The 23,222-nt window shown below is 39.9% G+C and overlaps 1 long non-coding RNA gene across 1 annotated transcript; it reads right to left on the reverse strand.

Annotated features, from left to right (window-relative positions):
- Window positions 1-16,886: 16,886 nt before the first annotated feature.
- LOC112732286 (uncharacterized) lies at window positions 16,887-21,600 on the reverse strand. Its single transcript, XR_003167945.3, has 3 exons — window positions 20,912-21,600; window positions 20,570-20,806; window positions 16,887-17,105 (listed from the first exon to the last, which is right to left on the reverse strand). It is a non-coding gene; the product is annotated as an uncharacterized lncRNA (long non-coding RNA).
- Between the last annotated feature and the right edge of the window lie 1,622 nt (window positions 21,601-23,222).

Genomic DNA, 23,222 nt, shown 5'->3' on the forward strand with positions numbered 1-23,222 from the left:
GTGTGAGCATGAAACCTAAGAATTTGCTTGCTTCTACTACAAAGGTGCATTTCGCAGGATTGAGTCGCATGTCATGCTTCCTTATAGTGTCGAACACTTGAGCTAGGTCGGACAATAATGTCTCTTCGCTTTGTGTCTTTATTAACATGTCGTCTACATAAACGTTCATGATTTTTCCGATGTGATCTGAGAAGACTTTATTCATTAGCCTTTGGTAAGTAGCTCCCGCATTCTTGAGACCGAAAGGCATCACAATGTAGCAGTAATTTGCTTTTGGCGTAAAAAACGAGGTCTTTTCTTGATCTGGTAGATACATGGGGATTTGGTTGTATCCCAAGTATGTGTCCATAAATAAGAGGTATCTATATCCGGAGGAAACGTCTACCAGAGCGTCGATACTTGGGAGTGGGTAAGGATCTTTTGGGCAGACTTTGTTGAGATCGGTATAATCGTGCACATTCGCCACTTCCCATTTGATTTTCTCACCAAGACGACGTTGGCTAGCCATAATGGGTACTTGACTTCTCTTATGAATCCTGCCTCCAGTAATGCTTGTACCTGTTCTTCCACAGCTTGGGATCGCTCTGGCCCAAGTTTTCTTCGTCTCTGCTGTACCGGCCGAGATCCTGGATAGACTGCCAACTTGTGGCACATTAGTTTGGGGTCTATGCCTGGAATGTCTGCGGCATTCCATGCGAAGAGATCGACATTGTCTCGTAAGAATTGTACCAGTAATTCTTTTGAGTCTCCTTTCAGGATCGTGCCGATATTAGTTGTTTTGTCCGAGGTGTCTCCGATCTGAACCTTCTCTATCTCACCTTCTGGCTGCGGGCGGAGTTCTTCTCGTCTCTGAACTCCGCCAAGCTCAATTGCATGAAACTCTTCTCCTCTGCCTCTGAGGTTTAGATTTTCGTTATAACAGCAACGTGCCATCTTTTGATCTGCTTTTATTGTGGCTATCCCCTCTGTAGTTGGGAATTTCATGCATAGATGTGGATTCGAGACTATTGCGCCTAGTTGATTTAGTGTTGTCCGACCTATTAGAGCATTGTAGGCTGAACTCACGTTGACCACAATGTAGTCTATTTTGAGTGTCCTGGATTGGTTCCCCTTTCCGAAGGTTGTATGTAGTGATATGTATCCCAGTGGTTATACCGGGGTATCTCCGAGTCTGAACAGGTTGTTCGGGTATGCCTTAAGCTCTTTGTCTTCTAGGCCAAGCTTGTCGAAGGCAGCTTTGAATAAGATATCAGCGGAACTCCCTTGGTCTATTAATGTGCGGTGCAGATTGGCGTTTGCCAGTATGATGGTGATGACCATGGGATCGTCGTGTCCCGCGATGATACCGGATGCATCCTCTTTAGTGAATGTGATTGCAGGGATGTCGGGTGCTTCCTCTTTTCCCTCGACATGATATACTTCTTTGAGATATCTTTTGCGAGATGATTTGGAGATTCCTCCCCCTGTGAATCCGCCGTGTATCATGTGGACGTGTCTTTCTGGTGTACGAGGCGATCGCGCGGTTCATCCGATATCTTCGTTCCTTCGTCTCTTATTTTGATCATCATCTCGTGTGGCCAGAAACCGATCTAGTTTTCCTTCCCTCACCAATTTTTCTATGATGTTCTTTAAATCGAAGCACTCGTTGGTGGAGTGCCCTCGCACTCGATGATATTCACAATATTCATTCCGGTTTCCTCCCCCTCTTTTGCCTTTGAGTGGCCGAGCTGGGTGTATTTTCTCCGTATGGCAGACTTATTTGTATACGTCGACTAAGGATACCCTAAGAGGGGTGTAATTGTGGTATTTTTTGATTTTCTTCCCTTGTCGATTTTCTTTCCTTTTGGACTCTTTATCTTTATCTCGATTGGAGACCCCGGATTTGGAGGTTTCTCCCAACTGAGCGTTCTCTTCCATGTTGATGTATTTTTCTGCTGGCTCCTGCACTTTGTCTAAGGAGGTAGGGTACTTCTTTGATATAGATTGGCTAAAAGGTCCTTCTCGTAGGCCGTTGATGACTCCCATGATGGCGGCCTCTGTTGGCAAGCTTTGTATGTCCATGCATGTTTTGTTGAATCTTTCCATGTAGTTGCGGAGGCTCTCCCGATCACCTTGCTTGATCCCCAGTAAACTGGGGGCGTGTTTAGCCTTATCTTTCTGGATGAAGAATCTGGCTAGGAATTTTTTGGCCAGGTCGTCAAAGTTTGAGATGGACTTTGGAGGTAAGTTGTCGAACCATCTGATTGCTGTCTTCGTGAGAGTTGTTGGAAAAGCTTTGCAGCGAATGGCATCTGAGGCGTCGGTGAGGTACATTCTGATTCTGAAATTGCTGAGATGATGGTTGGGATCTGTGGTACCATCATACAAAATCAATCCGGGAGTTTGAAGTCTTTTGGAATTTTGTTTTTCATGATTTCCCTGGTGAATGGATCTTGTTCTTTACGTGAATTTTCCTCAGGAGTGGACCGAGGAGCTTTTGCTTTGAGATCGGCTTCTAATTGCAGTAGCTTGACTTCCAGTTCTCGACGTCGCCGTACCTCTCTTTGAAGATCCTTCCCAACCTCTCGTTGTTGTTGGGTTTTTTTTTTTTGAAGTTGCTTTAAGCGATGTTGAAGTGCTTCTATTACCGCGGCATTTGATGAGTTTTTGTCCCTGTTGGATTCTGGAGTATCCTTCAGCGTAGTGTCCGCGTTCTTATGCGGCGTTCTGTTTTCTAGATCTGAAACGTGGTCGTTATCATGGCCGTCCGCCATGGTGTTGGGATGACTTCCAGGTTCCCCGGCAACGGCGCCAATGTTCCGAGGGTTACCTGAAACTGTAGGTCGATCTCAGACGAGATCTTCTGTACTTGTCGGAGATAATGTGTCTGGCTGGTGGGTGGCGGTTGGAGCTGTCGTGTCCGACTTGTTGGACTAACTGCACTGATGATCCTTGGTCACCGGAGGGTGGGGGTTACCTGCAAGAGACTCCGATGCTTAAGTTAGCATGGGTATTAAACAGGTTTTTAGTAGAATCAGAGTATGAGTTATACCTGGGTGCTCCAGTGTATTTATAGTAGATGGGGCTGACCTTTCTGATAAGATAAGTTAGTTATCTTATCTTATCTTTATCTTATTTTGGGTAAAGTCAGCTTATCTTCAAGGGAACCGCCTTTATCTCTATAGGCTTGAATTGCCTTTGGATTTGGGTCGTGTTCCTCTATTTGGGCCTTTATTGGGCTCTCCTGTTCATTTGGCCGACCCCTTTGAGAAGAGGTCGGGTAGCCTGACCTGAAGAGGTCGGTTGCTTTGTCACCAATCATCCCAGGTCGGGTAGCTCGACCTAGGGTATGAACATCTCCTGGTTTGGTGCTGTCTAATTTTGAAAGTGTATCAGCTCGAGCATTTTGTTCGCGGGATATGTGACGGACCTCATACTCCCCGAGTTGTCCAAGCTGTTCCCTGGTTCTATCCAAGTACTTTTTCATGGTGGGATCCTTGGCTTGATAACTCCCTGCAATTTGTGAAGTGACCACCTGTGAGTCGCTAAAGATGACGAGTGTTTGAGCTCTGACCTTTTTAGCCAGCTTCAAACCAGCTAGTAGTGCCTCATATTCAGCTTGGTTGTTTGAGGCAGGGAACCCTAATTTGAGAGAGAGTTCGATTTGGGTTCCTTGGTTACTTTCAATTATCACACCCGCGCCGCTTCCGGTCTTATTTGAGGAGCCATCCACGTAGAGATTCCATTCTGTAGGGGTTTCTGGGGTGTCTGTAAATTCCACAATAAAATCAGCAAGGTATTGTGATTTGATGGCTGTCCGAGCTTCGTATTGAAGATCGAATTCAGACAACACGACTCCCATTGCAAGATTCTGCCTGCTAGGTCTGTTTTCTGCAATATCCCTTTTATGGGCTGGTTGGTCTGAACCCTAATGGTGTGGGCTTGGAAGTATGGACGAAGTCGTCGAGATGTTAGTATGAGAGCATAGGCAAATTTTTCTATTTTTTGGTAGTTCAGCTCTGATCCTTGTAATGCTTTACTGATAAAGTATACGGGTTATTGCCCACTGTCATCTTCTCAAACTAGTGCTGAGGCTACTGCCCGACTTCCTACTACGAGGTATAATATGAGTGGTTCTCCTTCTCGTGGCCGAGATAGGATAGGTGGTTGTCCCAGGAATCTTTTGAAATCTTGGAAAGCTTACTCGCACTCCGTTGTCCATTCGAACTTCTTTCCCTTCCTTAGAGTGACGTAGAAGGTGAGAGATCTTATTGCCGATCCGGCTAGAAATCTGGACAAGGCTGCCAACCTCCCGTTGAGTTGTTGTACCTCTTTGACACAAGTCGGGCTCTTCATATTGAGTATGGCCTGGCATTTATCCGGATTTGCCTCGATTTCTCTTTGTGTGAGCATAAAACCCAAGAATTTGCCAGCTTCTACTGCGAAGGTGCATTTTGCGGGGTTGAGTCGCATGCCATGCCTTCTTATAGTGTCGAACACTTGGGTCAAGTCGGATGATAGCATCTCTTCACTTTGTGTCTTTATTAACATGTTGTCCACATAAACTTCCATGATTTTTCCGATGTGATCCGTAAAGATCTTATTCATTAGTCTCTGATAAGTAGCTCCCGTATTTTTTTAAGACCAAAAGGCATGACGATGTAACAATAGTTTGCTTTTGGGGTTAAGAATGAAGTTTTTTCTTGATCAGGTGGATACATTGGGATTTGGTTGTATCCCGAATATGCGTCCATAAATGAGAGGTATTTATATTCGGAGGAGGCGTCTACCAGAGCGTCGATACTTGGGAGTGGATAAGGATTTTTTGGGCAGGCTTTGTTGAGATCGGTGTAGTCGGTGCACATTCGCCACTTCCTATTTGATTTTTTCACCAAGACGACGTTAGCTAGCCATAGTGGATACTCGACTTCTCTTATGAATCCTGCCTCCAGTAGAGCTTGTACCTGCTCTTCCACAGCTTGGGATTGTTCTGGTCCGAGCTTTCTTCGTCGCTATTATACCGGCCGAGATCCTGGGTAGACCGCCAACTTGTGGCACATTAATTTGGGGTCTATGCCTGGCATGTCTACAGCCTTCCATGCAAAGAGGTCGACGTTATCTCTTAAGAACTGTACGAGTGATTCTTTTATGTCTCTTTTTAGGATTGTTCCAATGTTAGTTGTTTTGTCTGGGATGTCTCCAATCTGGACTTTCTCTACGTCACCTTCAGTTTGTGGGCGGAGTTCTTCTCGCCTCTGAATTCCACCAAGTTCAATTGTGTGGAAATATTCTCCTCTGACTCTGAGGTTTAGACTTTCGTTGTAACAGCGATGCGCCATCTTTTGGTCTGCTTTTATTGTAGCTATCCATTCTGTAGTTGGGAATTTCATGCACAGATGTGGAGTCAAGACTATTGCGCCGAGCTGATTCAATGTTGTCCGACCTATTAACGCGTTGTAGGCTGAACTCACGTCGACCACGATGTAGTCTATCTTGAGTGTTCTTGACTGGTTTCCTTTTCTGAAGGTTGTGTGTAGTGAGATGTATCCAAGTGGTTGAACTGGGGTGTCACCCAGTCCGAACATGTTGTTTGGGTATGCTCTAAGTTCTTTTTCTTCCAGGCCGAGCATGTCGAAGGCAGTTTTGAACAAGATTTCGGCGGAGCTCCCTTGGTCTATTAGTGTGCGGTGGAGATTTGCATTTGCCAGTATAATGGTGATGACCATGGGATCGTCGTGTCCTGAGATGATACCGGATGCGTCTTCTTTGGTAAAAGTAATTGCGGGGATGTTGGGTGCTTCCTCCTTTCCCTCAACATGATATACTTCTTTAAGATATCTTTTGCGGGATGATTTGGAGATTCCTCCTCCTGTAAAACCTCCGTGTATCATATGGACGTGTCTTTCTGGTGTACGAGGTGATCGCTCGGTTCATCCGACATCTTCGTCCCTTCTTCTTTTTTTTTGCTCATCGTCCCGGGTGGCCAGATACCGATCTAATTTCCCTTCTCTTACTAGTTTTTCTATGACATTATTTAAGTCAAAACATTCATTGGTGGAATGCCCACGGATTCGATGGTATTCACAATATTCAGTTTGGTTTTCTCCTCCTTTTTCACCTTTGAGTGGTCGAGTTGGGGGTATTTTTTCAGTGTGGCAGACTTCTCTGTAGACATCCACAAGGGACACCCGAAGATCGGTGTAATTGTGATATTTTTTATTTTTTTCCCATGTCGATCTTCCTTCTTTTTGGACTTTTTATCCTTATCGCGGGAGGGATAGGGGAATCCGAATTTTGATGTCTCCCCTAGTCGAGAGTTTTCCTCCATGTTGATGTACTTTTCTGCTCGTTCTTGCACTTCGTTCAGAGATGTGGGGTGTTTTTTCGATATAGATTGACTAAAAGGTCCCTCTCGCAGGCCATTGATGAGGCCCATGATGGCGGCCTCTGTTGGTAGGCTTTGTATGTCCAGACATGTTTTGTTGAATCTTTCCATCTAGCTGCGAAGACTTTCTCGATCTACTTGCTGGATTCCTAATAGATTCGGGGCGTGTTTAGCCTTATCTTTTTGGATGGAGAATCTGGCCAGAAATTTCCTGGCTAAGTCGTCGAAGCTTGAGATGGATTTAGGAGGTAGATTGTCAACCCACTTGATTGCTATTTTCGTTAAAGTAGTTGGAAAGGCTTTGCAACAAATTGCATTCGAAGCGTCAGTGAGGTACATTCTACTTCTGAAATTGCTGAGATAATGGCCGGGGTCTGTAGTGCCAACGTACAAAGTCATATCTGGAAGTTTAAAGTCCTTTGGGATTTTGGTGTTCATGATCTCCATAGTAAACGGATCTTGGTCCTTGTTGGAGCTATCCTCATTAGAGGAACGATTAGCTTTGGCCTTGAGATCAACTTCGATTTTTAGGAGTTTTTCCTCTAACTCCCAGCGTCGTCTTATTTCCCTTTGTAGGTTTTTCTCAGCTTCTCGTTGATGCTTTGCCTCTTTTTTGAGTTGCTTTAAGCGATCTTGAAGTGCCTCTATGGCTCCCACAACTGATGAATCGTTGTTTTTGTTAGGTTGAGGAGTATCGTTTGGTGTAGTGTCTGCGTTCTTGTGCGGCATTCTATCTTCCAGAGCCGAATCGTGGTCATTGTCATGGTCGTCCGCCATGGTGATCGGATGACTTCAAGGTTCCCCGGCAACGGCGCCAATGTTCCGAGGGTTACCTGAAACTGTAGGTTGATCTCGGACGAGATCTTCTGTACTGGTCGGAGATGACGTGTCCGGCTGGTGAGTGGCGGCCGGAGCTGTTGTATCCGACTTGTGGACTGGCTATGCTGCTGATCCTTCGTCACCGGAGGGTGGGGGGTACCTGCAACGGACTCCGATGCTTAAGTTAGCAAGGGTATTAAGCAGGTTTTTAGTAGAATCAGAGTATGAGTTATACCTAGGTGCTCCAGTGTATTTATAATGGTGTGGAGTGACCTTCTTAGATAAGATAAGTTAGTTATCTTATCTTATCTTATCTTTGAGTGAGGTCAGCTTATCTTTAAGGGAACCGCCCTTATCTCTATAGGCTTAGGCTACCTTTGGATCTGGGTCGTATTCCTTGAGTTGGGCCCTTTTTGGACTTTCCTGTCGATTTGGCCGAGCTCTTTGGGAAGAGGTCGGATAGTCTGATCTGAAGAGGTCGGTCGCTTTGTCGCTAATCATCCCGGGTCAGATAGCTCGACCCAGGGTATGAACAAGTAATATTCATTTGACTAAAAAAGAATTCGTATGCATAGAAAAAGGGGCGTTCTCCAACAATTCAGGTAGAAAAACAAACCCTTTCCTCAGAATTGGGAGATACAAGCTCATAATTCTTTTCATCACTACCGTTACTATAAATCCTATGAAATTGCCTAAGCTGCTGACAAAACTCAGAGTCAACCAACAAAACACACAGAAGAACCATAGAATCCACCCAATCAGCCATGCCCTGAGGGACTTAGGAAGATGTCTCAACAATATTTTTGTGAGAAGACATGAGGTCAACTAGTCCTACAACAAGAAAGAAGAAAATAGATTACTAACCAAAACATCTCGGGCAAAGTCAAAATCAACTCATATCAAAGCATGACTCAAGCATACAAACAAGTAAAAGGAAAACCCCAAGACAAGGTCCAGGGGCATCCTTTGGAGTCAAAGACAGAGTAAGGACTCAGAAAAATCTACAAGACTAACATAAATCTCAGCAAAGGAAAGCCCTTTCCCAAAAGGCAACATCCCGAGAAGAAAGAGATAAAGTCAAAACAAAGTCATCAAAGGAACAACAAAAAATAGCAGTGCAATCAGAAAGCAAACAAAACACGCCAAGCGGAGGACATCAAAGACGCAACCTTTTTTCAAAAAAAAAATCAAATGAAGCCATTACCCCAGAAAGCTACAAAATCAAATAAAAAGGCAGCAAAACATGCAAAGCTCTAAAAAACCTCAATCATTAGGAGAAATGCCAGAAACATGCACCACAGCAACAATTGAGCATAACGACGCGAAATGGTTCAAACTTTCCAGTATGCATTTAAACGAAAAAACAAAGTTGTACCAAAGAACCGAAGGCAAAGCGATGAAAGAGGTAAAGAAGCAGAAAGTAGAACCAACCTGGAAAAAGGAGAAAGCTTCAAAGAAATTGAAGACAGAAGAAAGAATCTGGAATCGCCTTTCAGAACAAAGAAAGCACCAACAGCGTCGCAAAGGAAATGCGAAACAAGAAGACAGAGAGAAAATGGGAGGAAGTTACAGAACAAAGGAAAACTGTTTTTTTTTTAAATTCAAAATAGAAGGACCAAGAGAAACGGGGCATTAAAAATCAATTAATGAGGGTATTAAACCCTCGCACATTCCCAAAGCTAGAGCGCTAATGTAAAAGCGCGCGCTTTTAGACGAAACGAAAAGGAAAGACGTTCCGCATTCAAAGGAGAACTCTATAAAGAAGAATTCGACAAAATTCTCGAGTTCGGCTTCACCAGAGAAGGATCGAAGTCCTAAAACAAAGACTCGACCTCAAAAGAAAGACCAAGGTCGAGCAGGGGCACTGTTTATACCCTGGGTCGAGCTGTCCGACCCAGGATGTTTGGCGACAAGGCGACCGACCTCTTCAGGTCAGACTATCCAACCTCTTCTCAAAGAGCTCGGCCAAATTGCCAGGAAAGCCCAATAAAGGACCCAGATAGAGGAACACGACCCAAATCCAAAGGCAGCCCAAGCCTATAGAGATAAGGGTGGTTCCCTTGAAGATAAGATAACTTCACTCAAAGATAAGATAAGATAAAATAACTATCTTATCCCCAGAAAGGTCATCCTCTACTATTATAAATACACTGGAGCACCCAGGTATAACTCATACTCTGATTCTACTAAAAACCTGCTTAATACCCTTGCTAACTTAAGCATCGGAGTCCCTTGCAGGTACCACCACCCTCCGGTGACAAAGGATCAGAAGCCTAGTCAGTCCAACAAGTCGAACGCAACAGCTCCAGCCACCATCCACCAGCCGGACACGTCAGCTCCGGCCAGTACAGAAGATCTCGTCCGAGATCAACCTACAGTTTCAGGTAACCCTCGGAACAGTGACCATTTATGCAGAGAGTTGAAATGTGTTCTAAATGAAATTTTTGGTGGAACACCAAACTTAGCATCCAACATTCACCCTTGAATTAATTTGGTGTGCAACACCAAACTTAGCTCCTTACAATACAGATAAACATACTTAACTATTTTATTGAAATAGCTAGGAAAAGAAAACTATCTCCGATTGGGTTGCCTCCCAACAAGCAATTTTTTATTGTTATTAGCTTGACATCATTCATCCTTGTTCATCCCAACTCTTGAATGCTCTCTTCTTTGCTCCAAGATCCTCCCAGGTAATGCTTGGCTCTGTGACCATTTGCTATGAATGTGTCCTTTGTAGCTACATTCAAAAGTTCAAGGCTTCCATAAGGAGAAACCTTGGTCACCAGATAAGGTCCAGTCCATTTAGACTTGAGTTTCCTAGGAAAAATCTTGAGCCTCGAGTTGTATAATAACACATGTTGCCCTGGCTCAAATTCTTTTCTTGCGATCTTCTTGTCATGCCATTTTTTGGCTCTTTCCTTGTATATCTTAGCATTTTCATAAGCTTCCAATCTGAACTCCTCCAGCTCATTGAGTTGCAATAGCCTTTTCTCTCCTGCTGCTTGAGAGTCCAGATTGAGGAGCTTAGTGGCCCAGTAAGCTTTATGTTCTAGTTCCACAGGAAGGTGACATGATTTTCCATATATTAGCTGAAAGGGTGACTTTCCAATTGGAGTTTTGAATGCGGTTCTATATGCCCACAGGACATCATCCAACTTTTTGGCCCAGTCTTTCCTTGTGTTCCCAACTGTCTTCTCTAGGATTCTCTTCAGTTCTCTGTTTGCGAATTTAGCTTGGCCATTAGTTTGAGGATGGTATGGTATGGCCACTTTGTGAATTACTCCATATTTGTGGAGCAGTTTTTCCATTTGTTTGTTGCAAAAGTCGCTGCCACCATCACTAATAAGGCCTTTGGGTACCCCATATCTGGTAAAGATGTGTCTCTTGAGAAATTGAAGGACAATTGGTGCATCACAGGTAGTTGTGGCTATAGCCTCCACCCATTTGGAGACATACTCCACTACTACCAGAATGTATTTGAAGAAATAGGATGGAGGAAAGGGCCCATGAAGTCTATACCCCAGAGATCAAATAGTTCCACTTCTAAAGTAAAGTTTTGAGGCATTTTTGTTCCTCTTTGTTAGCCCTCCATCTCTCTGACATTCATTGCATTGGTGCACAAAGTCTCTGGCATCTTTAAATATAATTGGCCAATAAAATCCACTTTGAAGCACTTTAGCTGCTGTCCTTTCTGGCCCAAAATGTCCACCATAGACTGAACTATGACAGTGCCACAATATATCTCTCATCTCATTTTTAGGGATACACCTTCTAATCATCCCATCTGGACACCTCTTGAATAAGAATGGCTCGTCCCACAAGAATTTATTGGCTTCATTATGCAGCTTCTTTACTTGTTGCTTGGTAAATTCTTGTGGAATCTTTCTTCCCACCTTGTAGTTTGCAATGTCAGCAAACCAAGGTGCTTGCTGGATTTTGAGAAGATGTTCATCTAGGAACTTCTCATTCACTGGTTGTGGTGCATCTTGGTTGGCCTCTTGTGGCAATCTTGAGAAATGGTCTGCCACTTGGTTCTCACTTCCTTTCCTATCTCTCACTTCAATGTCAAGTTCTTGTAGCAATAGCACCCACCTGATAAGTCTTGGCTTGGAATTCTGTTTAGACATGAGATACTTGAGAGCAGCATGATCAATATATACTACAACTTTTGAACCAATTAAGTATTGTCTAAATTTGTCAAATGCATACACAATAGCCAAGAGCTCTTTCTCTGTGGTGGTATAATTCTTTTGTGCCCCATTTAACACCTTGCTTGCATAATATATAACATGGTGCAGCTTATCTTTCTTTTTCCCCAATACAGCACCAATTGGAACATCACTTGCATCACACATGAGTTCAAAAGGAAGTCCCCATTCTGGGGGTGTGATGATTGGTACTGTAGTGAGTTTCTTCTTCAAAGTTTCAAAGGCATGCTTGCAATTATCATCAAAGATAAAAGGATTGTCAATGGTGTACGAAATTGTGATCACAGTTTTCACAACTCCGATACAACTAACCAGCAAGTGCACTGGGTCATCCAAGTAATACCTTACGCGAGTAAGGGTCGATCCCACGGAGATTGCCGGCTTGAAGCAAGCTATGGTCATCCTGTAAATCTTAGTCATGCAGATTCAACTGGTTATGAGTTTTGATAATTGAAAGATAAATAAAACGTAAATTAAAATAAAGATACTTATGTAATTCATTGATGGGAATTTCAGATAAGCGTTTGAAGATGCTTTGTTGCTTCTGAACTTCTGCTTTCTGATGGAGCCCCCAAGGGTATATTGGTAAAGATTTTCTTCAATAAAATCGCGTTGCAAGTATAGTTCTACCAACAACAATCCTCGGGTATCAAATTTAGAAGAGGGATTTGGTTGTCACAAGTTCAACCCCAATAGAAATAACCGAAGTATTCAAACCTCGGGTCGTCTCACAAGGAATGGGCAAACATGTGCTTCAACATTGGTTAGAAATATGGGGTTGTGAGTTATGAGCATGAAAATAAACGAGAATCTTAACAAGTAAGTAATCTTAAATTGCAACAAACTAATTCAATTAACTAAGCAAAACATGAGCAATTCCAATGAACAAGTAACATCCCACACAATTCTATTCTAAACCAAACAAGTAACTATAACTAAGGCAAATAGTTGAGAATTTTGATTTTCAAATATGAATAATAAAAGCAACTCTTGGCTAGGCATGGGTATTGGGGTCACCATCCTTGTCTAACAACCATATTTTGACAATTATGAGGAACCAAGCTCATTAAGTCTACTTCCAAAAGTCTTAAGTACGTAATATCTACTCCTAGACTTGAAGTACGTCAAATGGCTTTGATCACATCAACCCATAAGTCCCAACCTACCTACTAATTAGATTAGTAGTGGGTTGGCGTCAATGAGTATCAAATTGATCACCAAGGGTTCTCAAATCACCAATTCATTGAGACCCAATGACTCAAGTTTACCCAATTCCCTTGGCCTAGGCCAAGAGTGAAGAAGAATACTCCATAATCAAAGTAAACAATTCATCGAACACATGGTAAGCATTAACAAAAGACATGATCAAAATAGCAATTAAATTGAAATCTACAAGTACCCACTAACAATTATCAACATACAATCATCCAAACAACAAAATTAAACATAGAAATCATCAATGCAACATCAACAAGTCAAGATTCACAACATTCATGAAATGGGTATAAAATGACAATTAACAAGAATTCATAAAACTATCACTAGATATAAGCAAAATTGTAACAAGGAATTCAAATTGAATAATTAAAACTAGTAATTAACAAGATCCAATTCACAATCCAACAAGGGAAGATCAAATTAAAACTAGATCTAGAGAGGAACAAAGGTTTCTCTCTAGAATAACAAAAGAACCAAAAACTCGCTAAAATTATGTCTTAGTGTAAAATGATTGATCTCCCCCTTCCCCCTAGCATCCTTGGGTCTTTTCCATGCAGAAACAGCTTGAAATTGGGCCTGATAAGCCTCAAAAATCGCTAGGCACGATTTCCACGTGCAGCTTCCCACGCGGGCGCGCCATGCGTGCGTGCGCGCCGATTGCTTTTGCGACCCACGCGTGCACGCCAAGTGCGCGTGCGCGTTGCTAGGAATCTTCTGATCCGCGCGAATGCGTCCATCCTTGCGCGCCGCTTCCAGCCACCTCATCCATGCGTGCGCGTGGAGTGCGCGGGCGCGCCACTACTGCTCCTCCCAAGATTTCAATTCTTCATGTTCCTCCCTTTTTGTACATGCTTTCTTCCTCTCTTCTAGGTCATTCCTACCCTATAATTCCTAAAATTACTCAACAAATACATCACGGCATCGAATGGAAATAGAAGAGGATTAAAATATGTTAATTTTAAGGAAAAATAAGCATGTTTTCCATCATGGAGCAATATTGGGAAGTGAACACAAAACCATGCATTTCTTGCGAATAAGTGTGAGAAATATTGATAAAATCCCCCAAAATAAGCACAAGATAAACCACAAAATTAGGGTTTATCAAATCTCCCCACACTTAAACCAAGCATGTCCTCATGCTTAAAATAAAAAGACCAAAGATCATGATGAGAAAGGGTTTATGAAATGCAAACTACCTAAGTGGATGCATGCAACTAATGTAGAATCATCTACCTACTTGGTCAAGAGTAGATCTATCCTCCAAGAATACGTTTGAGCATATAGGGTAAAAACAGTATGTAATTCATGGATCCTACCAAATTGAATAAAACTAATGAATGCATATGACTTGCTAAACAAACGCTTGTGAAAGCTGGGAACAAGCATTGAGCATCGAACCCTCACCGAAAGTGTATCCGCTCTATTCGCTCAAGTGTATAGGGTTCGTGAGTCAATCTTCTGCTAATCATGCTTTCCAAGATTTGTCTTTCATCTAACAATCAACAATTACTTAATGCATGCTTACGAGTATCATTAGGTCTTATTCATGGGTTGTAACGGGGCTAGGGTGAAGGTAAGGATGCATATGGCCAAGTGGGCTTAAAATTTGAGTCCTTGATCAACCTAGGATCCACTAGACACATAGAACAACCTATACTACTATAATACATTACCTAGCTACCCTTGAGTTTTACTCTTTCTGCATACTCATGCATTCTTTTCAATTCACATCCCATATGCATTGTTTTCTTCTTTACTACGTCTTGGGGTTTCTTTGTCCCCTTTGCTGTTTATTATTATATATTATTTTTCTCTTCACTCTTTTTTTTTCTTTTTTGGTCCCCCCTTTTTTTTTCTTGGGGTTCCATGATAAAAGAAAAACTTTAAATGCATATGGTTCAATCATTCAATACATGAGTATGTTCCCAAATCCTAGAATTTTTAATTAAACTACAATACACCTCTTTACATCTACCTAAATTCCCAAGTATACCCTCCCATTTGAATGATACACATCCTAACTTACCTAAGCTAATCAAGGATCCAAATTTAGGGACATTCATGGTTTTTCACTTAGGATTGTTGATGTGCTCTTTTCAAGAACAAAGAGGATTTATCATAGGCTCAAAATTTGTTAGCAATGGTAGATAAGAGAGTTAAGGCCATTTGGGAAAAGTGACTATTGAAATGATGGCCTCAATCATGTAAATGCATTCATACACAAAGCAATGGACATATAGAATCAGACAAAGCAAGGATCACAATCATAGAGAGAGATATATGCACACAAGAATGGAAATAATGGTTAGAAGATGAAACCATGCAATAGGCTCAAAACTTTCATGCTTGTGTTCTTAGCTCAATCACTATGTTCCAAAATACATTCTTAAAGAAAGTTTACTGCAAAAAAAAATTTCAGAATTTTGGTAGGTCACCCAAAACACAGTTTCTTGGAAAAGAAGTTATTGTTTTAACCAAGTAACTCTATAGAAACTAACTATCATGCAAAGGGTATTTACAAGCAAAACTAACTACACATGCAATATACTAAATTCTAAGCAAAAGATAAATCCATGGGTATTGAAGAGAAGAGATTGTTACCCATGGAGATCGGTCGAACGACCTCCGTGCTACGAACAATGCGCAAGGGACGGTTGGGACCGGAACCTTCACTATCCCCTTCATCAGAGCTCTCATCACTTGGGTTTGAGATGGATGTGAATATTTTGGGTTCCTCCATGCTAGGGGTAACACAACCCAGAAGCTTCTTGATGTAAGTGTACCGGCGGTGGTTGCGTCACTCATATATATCAAGCTTCCGGTGAAGATCTTCTATCCTTTGATGTGTGGATCTCAGTGGTGGTGATGATGAGCTAGAAGGAAAAAAAAGTGGCGGGGCCATGTCGAGGCTTGGTTTGTTCATGGGAAGGTGCAGGTATTTTCCGCTTGGGACCACATCGCCCTTATCCGGAACTATGATCTTTTTGTCCTTGGCTTCTGATGAGCGGATAATTTATACGCTTTTTGGCATTGTTTTTACATAGTTTTTAGTATGATTTAGTTAGTTTTTAGTATATTTTTATTAGTTTTTAATTAAAAATCACATTTCTGGACTTTACTATGAGTTGTGTGTTTTTCTGTGATTTCAGGTTTAGAGGTTGAAGAAGGACTGCAGATGCTGTTGGATTCTGACCTCCCTGCACTCAAAGTAGATTTTCTGGAGCTATAGAACTCAAAATGGCGCGCTTCAAATTGCGTTAGAAAGTAGACATCCAGGGCTTTCTAGAAATATATAATAGTCTATACTTTTCCCGAGTTTAGATGACGCAAACTGGCGTTGAACGCCAGTTCCATGTTGCAGTCTGGCATTCAGCGCCAGAAACAAGTTGCAAAGTGGAGTTCAACGCTAGAAACACGTTACAAACTGGCGTTCAACTCCAAGAATGACCTCTCCACGTGTAAAATTCAAGCTCAGCCCAAGCACACACCAAGTGGGCCCCGGAAGTGGATTTCTGCATCATTTACTCATTTCTGTAAACCCTAGTAACGAGTTTAGTATAAATAGGACTTTATGCTATCTTTGTAAGGGATCTTTGATTAGTTTTGTAACAACCCTGATTTTTGAGTATGCGAGATCTTTTCCGAAGGCACGAAATCTTCCGGAAGATCAGTAAGGGGAGAACCTCTGATATATCATCAAGTATCTCAATCCTCATTGTCATTATGTCATCTTTAAGATAGAACCTTTTTTGAGGCACGCTCGATAACGTAGTCACAAAAAACCCAGTTTTTGAACCGTATCGGTTAAGAGTTTTGATTCTGTTTTTCGTAAATAATCTCAGTTTGATGAATCGGACTTGATTCATGAGAGAAGAGAGATAATAGGATAATATTATCATTATATTAGTATTAGAAGCTTCTTGAATGATATTATAAGGTTACCTGGTCTGTTCTAGTTAAAAACAGAAAATCGGTTTAACCGGGTTCACAGTTTACTGGTGCAGCTTAGCACCGGTACTCTTTGATGACTTTAGCAATGATAAGGCCTCATTATACATGTTTTATTCTCATATTAAAAATGTTACTAGTGTCTTTTATGCTAGTTGTAACGACCCAACTTCCAATACGTCATGATCGTACCAAAAGTAAGGAGTTACTAACCTATTTCTTTTATTAACTATTTAATATTGAGCCTTTAGTTCGGTATCGCGCTTCTATTTTATGGAAAATGCCAAAAAATTTTGTTTTTGATTATCAAAATCATATATCAAACATTTCAAAATAATAATAATTACATAATTATTAATAATAATATCTGTCATACAAAAGATTTCAAATAAAGCTCAGATACAAGTCCTATCCCTCTGTATAAAATAAAAATCGTAAGCAATAAGGGCGAGCGAACTCTATGAAAGCAAATTAACTCATACACTTAACTTAAATAAATTCTATAATTGCCCGCAGCTTCAAATTGTGTCTTCGAATATGTGTCACTGAAAGGATGGAAGATTTTGGGGTGAGAACAAACCACACATTCTCAGTAGGGAATGGGAATGCCGTAAAAGTAATGATTAACATGCAAATAATTAACATACTCAAGGAAGCTATATTTTTATCAAATTCTTTTGAAAATACTTTTGGTTTTACTTTATCTAATTAATTACCTCCTTCAAAATCTCTAAACTCAAAACAAATTCTAGAATATAAAATTGGTCACATTAACAATTTATCAGCCACAAACAGCATTGTTCAATCATTGCAATAACTAAATAAACCAGCAACATAAGTAATACAGCCGAACCAAAATTCACGAATGTCACTCCTCAGTACTTTACTAAGTTCACAGCTTCAACAAAAATATTCAATCAAACACACAAGCAAGTCACCAAAAAAAATAGTACAATCACAAGAAAAAAAAAAAGATAAGCAACACAATCAAATGCAAATGCACAAACAAGGATGATGCATGTCTAGCCCTAGTGCAGGTAATGAGCTCATCTGTCGGTTACTAACCCGCTCCCGACGTTATCCAGCAACCTCTGTCTGGATAAGGCTTTCCTATTGGCTATACCCCTGTGTACAGGAAATAACCCCTCTGCCACCACAGGGTCCACTGCACGCAGGAAATAACACATCTGCCATTGCAGGGATGTACGCCGACACACCTTCTGTATACAGGAAATAACCCCTCTGCCACTACAGAAATGGAACAGGTGGTCACGGTACTTCTGTAGCAGGAAATAACCCCTCTGCCTTACAGAAATAAAATATGGATCTGTACCGTAGGAAAGCGTTCTCAGTGATCACACCATTATCTATCTGACTGCCTTACTGCAGCAGATGATCATACAAGTATATCTGGAGTTGCCTTAACGCAACGAATGAATAAACACATCTCTTGGGTTGCCTCAAGCAACAAATAAATATCTCTTGGGTTGCTTCAAGCAACAAATCATCACATAATCATTCTCATTATCATCATTCATTATCATTCTCATTATTCATCATCACTTTGACATTCTTATACAGTACCTCTTTCTTTCTCTGTTCATTTATGCTATTCCAATTCAATCATACTATACAAACTTTACATATTTCACTTTTACAACATCTTTAGCTCAAACCATTTCTCTTTATCATTCAGATTCAAATATTATAAAATTCACCAAACTCCTGAAAAGTAATCCTTTATTTCAAGCCCAAATCATAACCCTTTTCATATTGAATCAAACTCAACATAATTCTTTTCTTAAATAATTCAAAGTTGAAACATAAACCTTTTCTTGGTAATTCCAAATTCAAAATAGTATAATTCTTCTCTTATTTAGATAAAACTCAAGTAATATAATTTTTCAAGTTCAAATTTTCTAAAATGACTTCTCAAATAAAACCTCAGGTTTTTATAAAATTTCGACAGCACCTCCCCTAAAACTTGGACTTAACCACCCTTACGGGTTCCCTCTTTCTCAACATCTCATCAAACCTTTCTCAACAATTGCCACAATAATATATTCTCAAAAATATTTGATAATAGTATAGAAAATCTATTTCTCAAATTCCATATCCAAGTAATCACCAAAACATCGGCAATCTAATTTCAATTTTATTTTTATAATATCAAACAAATTCGGAATTACGCAAACCTTGTATCCATGCGATCGTCTCGGATTAAGCTTTATATTAAACTAAAAATCACAATTTTTCGCTGGCTCTAACTTTGAAAATATAAGCAAAACCGTGACTGCTCTGTAGTGTCTTAAAACCAGAAGACAGCAGCAGTGTACAGTATTCGAAATTTCATATAAAATCCAAATTAAATCCAACCACCTTCAAAATTAATGTGGTTAAATATAACTTATCCAAATTTCTTTCGCAATTGGTTCCAAGGTTATACCATTTTTAATGAAGGAGTTATGTAGCTTGGAAGTTAAGTAATTTTCTGCTGAAATCTGTTTCACAAATCATTGAACACAACCTCTTCCAAGTCCCATAACTCACTGATTAAAACATAGAATACCCTGAAATTTAAATCATAACAACTAAACATATTCAAATTTCACCTCCAATTGGTTGAATCTCAATATCATTCCAGAATTAAAAATTATATAGTCTCAAAGTTACTGACTTAGAAAGCGAAACCTGCTTTTTACTGCATAATACATCTTACTTTAAAAATTCATATCTTTAAAACCACAACTCTAAAAATTATAAATTTTTATGAAATTAACGCACTAGGACCAGAGTTTCATTTAAAATTGGTTCCATTTCAAAATTAAAACTGGAGAATTTTTAATAGAGGAAACAAGTTGCTGCTGTGTTAAGCGTTCTGCAGAAAACCAGATTTGACATTCCTAATTCAAAAATTCACCATAAATCATAAACTTAATGAAAAAGCCTAAAATTCAACTGTCCAGCTTCCTATATTCCAAAGCTTAATCCAGACTTGGTCCCACACAATTCTGATCATCACAGAATTAGTTTTAGATTTTCAAAGTCTCCGGCTTCATTTAAAAGTAATGCAGAAAATCAAGTTTTACATTTTAACTTTGAAAAATCTTAACTAGTTCTATAGTTAATGCAAACTTCCCAAAATTGAATCCCAACAACAACTTTAATTACAGTTTACTCAGCCTTTACTCTCATATCATTTCGATTATCGTTGAATAACTGATTCACTTCCAAAGTCATCTTTTAATCTCAAAAATCAGATTTTCAGCAACTAGTTCAACATTTTAAGATTCAATCTTCCAATTATTCCTTAAGCCCAACTTCAATTAATCACTAACTAAACCCATTACAATAAACCAACTCAACAGTAATAGTTTCAATTTGACCCATCAAAATATCGAAATCACAATAATCTCTCATCAAACAATTTATAATTCAATCTCATAAAATCAACAAATTCAACCAAAGTTCCAATCAAAAATCTCAATCATTCCAATCATAATTTCAGCCACACAACTCAACTAATTTAGTATAATCACATAGAGTCAGAACTTTTCAACAATTCCATCCATATCAGAGAACACAATATCAATTACAACTTCAAATACTCACAACAAAGCCCAAAGACATTCACAGCCTTAACCTGAATTCAATAATCCAATTGAAGCACTAACACATCATCAAACTTACTCCAAATTTCACAACCTCAACCATCATCACAATAATCCCAAACCAAACACAAATCTAACTCAGCTCATCAATTATCATTACGACAACTTTTCAATAGTTAACTCATCAAATTTCAATTTAACAAGTATTATCAAATGAATCACCATTCACAGCCACATTTAATTCCAGTCACAGCTCAAAATATTCACAACAACTAACAAATTTCAAATGCATTTCAGGTCATTCATGACAATTAAGAAATTCTAAACCATTGTTAACCATTTGCACTTATTCAAATAACTTGGTGGGCATTCTAAATTAAAAACGTTAAATCCCCTACCTCAAAGTCGAAACTCATGGAATTCACTAAATGCAGCTGCTCCATTAGCAGTTTCCAGCACCTATTTCCATGGCAGCAACAATGACAAGGTTAAACGCCTCCTCTCCTCTCCGATCTAAGATTCTAGAAGTAGTAGCCATTTTCAAACAGAGCCAGCAGCAACGTGAGGTGGCCACGGCAGCAAGCAAAAACCATGAATTCAAATCGGATAAGAGTAACAATTCTGGAAGTTCAATTCTGGAAGTTCAGGGAAAAATCAAATTGGAACAAGAGCAAGGCTAATAAAATGGCAGTGGAATAAATAAAAACATCAAGTGATGATTCAGAACACGAATGTCTTACAACAATTAGAAGATAATAACAGAACGAAGAAGCTACAGCAGCGGTATAGGCAACTGCAACAGGAAGCTCGGAGGGTGGCAGAGCAACTTCCTCCTCCAGCGACGGCTTGGTGAGACGCGGCAGTAGCAGGGTGCAATAACGGCGGCGCTGCAGCTCAGTAACGGTGACGCGGTGGCAGCTCGCGTGGATGGCGACGGCAACACACAACACTGACGGCGACAAGGCTGGTTGCGGGCTTCTTCCTCGCGGTGTCTGGCTCTCTCTCCGCGGCAGTGGCACGGCAGCAGTGACGAGCTTCAGCAGTGGTGAATCGCTGGCGACGGAGGTTTGGCAGTGGTGAACGGCTTCTCTTTCTCTGTGCGCACTCTGCTCCTCCCTTCCACCAATCAGCGACAGCAACGCAGATAGGGTGCAGCGCGATGGTGGCGGCTGCGCGCGGGCAAGGCTGGGCGAAACTGGCGATGGTGGCGTGGGGTCCTTGCGTGCGGCAGTCCAGCGATCACGGCGGCGGCGGGGCAGCAGCTCTTCCCTCTCTTTTTCCTCTCTGTTTCGCTGCTGTGTGTGAGTGTTACGCTAAAGGAAGGTGAGGGTGAGGTTGCGGCTGAGTGTGGTGAGGGAGTGAGAGTTAGGGTTTCTAATTTGGGAAATTAGGGTTTCTGAGTTGGATTTGGGAATTAGGGTTAGAAATTAGGATTTTATAAAAGAATATGGATAGATATGAATAGATATTTTGATAAAATTGGAGGGTAGGATAATTTTAAAATCAAATATACTCTCTTAAAAATATTTAGGAACATTATTTATCAACATATTTCTAAGTTAAATCAATTATTTATAATTTACATTATAAAATGAACAAGTTAATTATATTTTGTAAAGTACAATTTAAATTCAAATATCAATTTTCTAGATTAAATCATACAAATCTCTATTATTTTTCTATCTCTGAAACTTTAATTTTAATTTATAAAATAATTAATTATAATAAAAATTGTACATAAACATTAATTGACTTAAACTTAAAGTATTTATAAATATCAATCTAATCATTTCTAATAAAATAATTTCTAGGAGTTCAAATTAATAATATAATCCATTCAAAATAAAATTTATTTAAATTAAATTATACAATTCTTTCTTATTTTTCAATTACCAAAATTATAATTTCAATTATACCAAATATCTAATAAAGATTATATAAAAATTCTAATTAATTTAAACTTCAATTATCATGAAACTCCATTTAATTACCTTTAGTAAAATAATTTTTTTAAAATAAAATTATCAACAAATAAAATAAATCACAAATAACTATTTTATTTTATTTTCAAAAACTAGGGATGTTACACTAGTAGCTCAGAAAAGAATTTTTAGAGATGTTTTTACATGTGTTCCGATACACCTAGTTTTAGTAGTTATACACCTGAGATATTTTAATATTATTTTAATCCACCTTCAAGCCAACCAATCAAAACTCACCCTACACCCCCAAGACACTCCAAGGCTGTCTCATTTCTTCATTTTGGCCGAAAATAACAAGAGAGAAAAGAGAGAAACTTTCATGAACACTTAATCTTCAAAGCTTGATTTCTTCTGAACTAAAACTCAAATCAAAATTCCGATTTCACCAAAATGATCCTCTCTTCTTCCTCTACATAACAATATAACATATCAAGGCTAGAAATAAGGTGAGATGGCTGTCTTCCTCCCTCTTCAATTCGGTTTTCAAGGAAAATCATGCAAAACATGTGTTTTCTTGATGTTTTTCCTTAGGAATCATGCTTAACTTGACTTGAGGGCCAAGAAACGTGAATTTACAGCAAGTATAAGGTTAGAAATCACTTCCTAACATACTGAGTGAGATTTGGTTAGTTGAGGGTTTTTGGATTTACAGTTGTTCTTGATGTGATTTAGGAGGAAAAAGTGCTTAAGGACCACCTGAAAGTCTAACCGAATTAGGAGTAGCAAAACCAGGTAGGGTATGACGAATTTAATCTTGATTGATTGTGTTTGAGTTGTGTAATTATGATATGATTTGGTTGTGCTTGAAATTGATTGTTTATATGAGTGATTCTTGTTGAAAATTTGGTGAAATTTTGATGAAATTTGATGAAATTCAAGCTATGAACTTGTGTTCTTGTGGCTGCTGGAAAACGAAACCTGTTCATACCCTAGGTCAAGCTGTCCGACCCGGGATGTTTTGCGATATGGCGACCGACCTCTTCAGGTCTGACTAGCCGACCTCTTCTTAAAGAGATCGGCCAAACCGACAGGAAAGCCCGAAAAATGGGCCCAACTTAAGGAATACGAC

The sequence above is a fragment of the Arachis hypogaea genome, chromosome 13, assembly GCF_003086295.3.
Source record: "Arachis hypogaea cultivar Tifrunner chromosome 13, arahy.Tifrunner.gnm2.J5K5, whole genome shotgun sequence".
Taxonomy (NCBI): Eukaryota; Viridiplantae; Streptophyta; class Magnoliopsida; order Fabales; family Fabaceae; genus Arachis; species Arachis hypogaea.